This window comes from Penaeus japonicus, unplaced genomic scaffold, assembly GCF_977035675.1.
Source record: "Penaeus japonicus unplaced genomic scaffold, GWHDUDI00000001_assembly GWHDUDI00000026, whole genome shotgun sequence".
NCBI lineage: Eukaryota > Metazoa > Arthropoda > Malacostraca > Decapoda > Penaeidae > Penaeus > Penaeus japonicus.
Window position 1 is genome coordinate 28,050,348 of NW_028234428.1, and position 5,000 is coordinate 28,055,347.

At 37.7% G+C, this 5,000-nt stretch overlaps 1 protein-coding gene across 2 annotated transcripts in view; it reads left to right on the forward strand.

The window, feature by feature from the left end:
• Nucleotides 1-5,000, forward strand: part of LOC122253804 (neurotrypsin) — a 119,412-nt gene that overhangs the window by 20,295 nt on the left and 94,117 nt on the right. The gene's annotated exons all lie outside the window — the stretch shown is intronic.

The window sequence follows — 5,000 nt, forward strand, 5'->3', positions numbered from 1 at the left end:
ATTAGAATAGAACTGTAAAGGGATACGAGCATGTCAAGATTCTCTTAAAGGAAAATTCAATGAAAAAGTGTGAGAACCACGGATGACAAGCGATATGAATGTAACCCAAAGCACCTCGGAGAATCCTTGGAACATTTCACAGTCCGAAACAGACACACTGCTCTCCAGAATATATAAGATTAGTTAAAATAACGATTCGTGTAATTTTGAATACTGCGGGTACCGTTACAAGTCACCCAGCGTGCCCTTCCCACACCTTTTGTCTTTTGATTTTGTAAACAATATCCTTGATATTCACAATTTAGACTATTCATTTCAGCACGAACGCTGTAAACTCCCATTGATTACACTTAGGTGCAGTTACACGTCTTTCGGGTTGCATGCATAGACCTAAGACCTAGGCCAAAGAACCAAGGCCACATCCAAAAGGGGCGGGGCTTCAGTGTGTTATCAAGGCTTCGTAATTACCGTGACGAGACAAAAGACGCCGTTAATGACACGATAAGTAAAACCACTAATGATATCAGCTCATCAACGTGGATTTCACACAGACACTGTAGCCAGTCCCACCACCACCATCATCATCATCTCCAGGCAGGATATAACCATTATTTTCAACCTTTACAAACAAGTCACGAGGAGATGCCGTAAAAACCGTTCAGACTGTGCAGTGTGTCCTTGCATGCTTTAGGGATAGAATGATCACTTATAAGACACTGGCGTTTCGAGATAACGAGATTACGTAAAACTAGAATATTTGGACGGTTAAGTAATTGCGAAAGGTTGGTAAACACGGGATTTAAATTTCTAGTTCGTATTTGTCTAAATTTAACGGTTATAACGGTTAATTTTGTGGTAGGAGTTCCTACATCTTACAGCTTCTTTAGTTAACTTGGAAGAAATTATGGATTTTTAATTAGAAGATTATTTGAATTAGAAGACTGTTCCCTTGAGATTTGTGATAAGGTTGTAGATGTTATAGTGCAAAGGGTCATTGATTCTTTCTCTAATTCTCTCTCTCTCTCTCTCTCTCTCTCTCTCTCTCTCTCTCTCTCTCTCTCTCTCTCTCTCTCTCTCTCTCTCTCTCTCTCTCTCTCTCTCTCTCTCCCCTCTCTCTCTCTCTTTCTCTCTCTCTCTCTCGGCGCTTTTTATTCTAAAATATATACTAAACTTGTTCCCTAAATATGATTATTTACCCAAGAAAATAAAATCAGTTCATGGTCACTTCATAAGTCATTCACATTTCGCAACATAAGAGTGCAAGTTGCATGCAAGTTCTGGGAAAACGGAAAGAAAAACCGGTACTGTTTCTTTTACGATGCGTTCATGAATCTCCTTGTTTGATTGCATCGATAACCAATACGTTGTTACATCTTTATTTGTATGTTTATTTATTGTTATCACTATTATCATCATTTTTATTATCATTATTACCATTATCATCATAATCATTATCAACAGTAGAATCAGAGGAATGCATATATATATATATATATATATATATTATATATATATATATATATTAATATATATATATATATATATATATATATTATATATATATATATATATATATATAATTATATATATATATATATATAATAATATATATAATATATATATATATATATAAACACACACACACAACTTCATAAAGCAATTCTCTTACACATTATCAGTGTACTAAACTGCAGTACGTATATCATACTGTAAAAACAAAAAGACTAATTTTCCTAACAAAAAAAAAAAAAAAAAAAAAAAAAAAAAAAAAAAAAAAAAAAAAAGATGAACAAAAAGAATATACTTATCTTAGACGACATTTAATATATAGTGATTAAAAAATAATGAAAGGTAATATACTAAACGTATTACATGACGTCGGAAATATGACACACACAAAAGAATAATTAACGCATAATATCAATACATATTACTTCTATTTAGCGATTATAAAAGATAATTATACTGTACACACAAAGGTCCGTAAAAAAAATCATAAAAGAAAGGAAAAAAATACATACACAGAACACACAGGAATCCAATTACCGTATAATTTCACATCTAACGAATTCAAAACATACAATTTCGAACTCCACGCATCATAAACCTACATCATAATCACATCCTTTCCATATGTTGCAACAGGAAGACGAAGCAACATCTTCTCATGTGTCGTTGCTTGATCAGCGGAGTGTTTTAATTGCAAGATAATGATGATGAACACGCCGGGGGGCAGGGGGGGGGGGGCAAGGGGGACAAGGGAGGAGGGGGGGAGGGGAGGGGAGGGGGTTGCAAGAAGCCCTTGAGACAAGACCGCAGTTGCAGTACCTGCGGAAGTACCTGTGGGATGTTGCTGCGTCTTCCTGGTTACGTGTTTTTAGATTATCGTTATTATTTTTTTCCTTGCGGGGGAGGGAGGGGGGAGGGGGAGGGTGTCTTGCTTTTTTGTTTGTTTGTTTTTTGTTTATCTTTGTTTTTTTTGGAATGGGTTTCTTCTTGATTGTCTCTTGGTTCTGTGTATCTGTTTTGTTATGTGTTTTTTTTTCTTTATTATAGACGCATGTTGTTTCTTGTTTTGGTTGTTTGTTCTCCATTGATTTATGTTTACGATTTATTGTTTATGTTGTTGTTTCTTAAATATAGAGCTTCTGTTTTGTTTTATTTGTTGTTTATTGATTACACTTGTCTTTCTGTTGCTGTTTCTTGTTCATTGTTTCTCGTTTTGTTTACTGTTTGTAAGTTTCTTGTTTTTCATGCTTTTATTTGTTTCTTGTTTGTGTTGGTATTTAGATTCTTGCATTTTCTTTCTGCTTTGTTTGTTTTTGTTTTTCGTATGTGTTTGTATATTTTGTTTTTCTTCGTTTGTGTTTGTTTTTGGTTTTCTTCTTCGTGTGTGTTTGTTTATTGGTTTTATTTTTGATTATCGTTCGTTTTTTTGTTTGTTTTGCTTTTCAATTGTGTTTGTTGGTTTTGTCGTTTGTTCTTTGTTCTTGTTTCTCTGTCTTTGTTCGTTGTTGTCAATGTTTTTGTTCTCGTGTTAATATTGTTGAGAATTTATTTTGTTGTTGTTTGTTGCTTTGTTTACTGTTTATCTCTTTCCCCTTTTTCCTTTCTTATTTGTTTGTTGCTTGTTTATTGTTTTTGCTCACAGTTTTTATTAAGGGTTTTATTTATTGTTTACATATTATTGTTTTTGTATACTTTTAATTGTTTTATTTTTTGTTCCTGATTTCTCGTATTTGTTGTCTTTGTTTACTTTTCTTTTTGTTTTGTTGCTTATCTTTTTGTTGTGTTATTGTTTGTTTCTTGTTTTCTCTTTTTTCTTGGACACTGCAATGGTGATCTTCTTGCAACTACATTCGAAAATTATGGAATTGCAACATCAAACGTAGAAGGGATAATGATGATGATAATGATGATAATAATGATTGTAATAATGATGATAATGATGATGAAGATAACAAAATAATAACGATGATGATCATGCTGGTAATAATAATGATAATTTTTATTGTGAAAATGATACTAACAGAATCCCGACCGTAAAAGCCACAACAAACAAACAAAGAAACAAACAAAAAGTAACACAGGTCCCGACGTAACGGTGACGTCATTGCGTTGACGTCTAGAGAGCAACGACGCAAAAAAAGGGGTGGGGTGGGGTTGAGGGGGAGGAGTTAGGGAGGAATACGATTAGGAGTGAGGGGAGGGGTAGTAGAAGTGAGGGAAGGGGGAATAGAAGTGAGGGAAGGGGGAGTAGAAGTGAGGGGAAGGGGGAGTAGGAGTGAAGGGAGGGGGTGTGAGGGGGTGGGGGGAAGGGGTAGTAGGAGTGAGGGAAGGGGGAGTGAGGGAATGAAGGGAGGGGGAGTAGGAGTGAGGAGAGGGGGAGTGAGATGAAGGGAGGGGGGAGTGCCGTCCGTCAGAGCAGCGAAGGGCGGGATGGATGACGGATGAGATGAGGGAAATGGGATGAGGCCTTGAAGAGCGGATGCCTCGCCCTTGGAAGTAGGATGAGAAGAAGAGGAGGAGGAGGAGGAGGTGGAAGGATGGGGGAAGGAGATGGAGGGAGAGCGAGGGGAAGGAATAGGAGGAGGAGAGGAGGGTGGACAGCTTCTATTTTCCTTTGTCTCTGTCTTTCTCATCTTCTCTCTCTCTCCCTTTCGCTTTCACTCTTCCTCCCTTTCTCCCTATCCCCGACCCTCTCCATCACTCATTTCTTCCCTCTCCACCCCCCCACCATTCCCCATGCCAGGCAGAAGGGGGGGGGGATATGGGGGAGGGGGGGAAAGGGGGGAACAGAGAAGGGAAGAGGCGTTCCTTTTTGCGTGCGCGTTTGCACTAGAAGACGTGAGCGCGGGAAGTGAACGCCTTTATGTGAGTTCCTTTTTGCGTGTGTTTTGCGAGCTCGGATGACCTCGCGTGATTTGCGATGCTGCTTGGCGGTCGTTTCGCACTTGGCGTGACACGGGTTTATCCCCCCCCCCCCCCACACCCCCACTCCACATACACATACACACATACACACACACACACACACACACACACACACACAGACATACGCACACACATACACACGATTCGACGTAACTATCTTTGTTGTTGGTATTATTGTTATTGCCATTATCATTGTTGTTGTTGTTATCATTATTTTTGTTGTCAATATCATATCATTATCACGATCATTATTTTTATCTTTATCTTTATCGTTATTATTATCATTATCATTATCACTATCATTATCAGAGCAGCGGGAGAGAGAGGAAGAGCGAAAGAGACAGATAACAGAAGATAGAATAGTGAAAGGAAAAAAAATAAGAGGAGGAAGAGGAGGAGCATCAAGAGAGAGGAGAGAATGAGAAAAAGAGAAGAATAAGAAGGTGGAGAACATGAAAGGAACAAATAAAACAAAGAAAGGAACTAAGAGAGAATATAATAAAAAAAGAGACAAACGAAGGGGAAATACAGAAAAAAAAACAGTCAGGCGAAGAAAGGAACAAGCA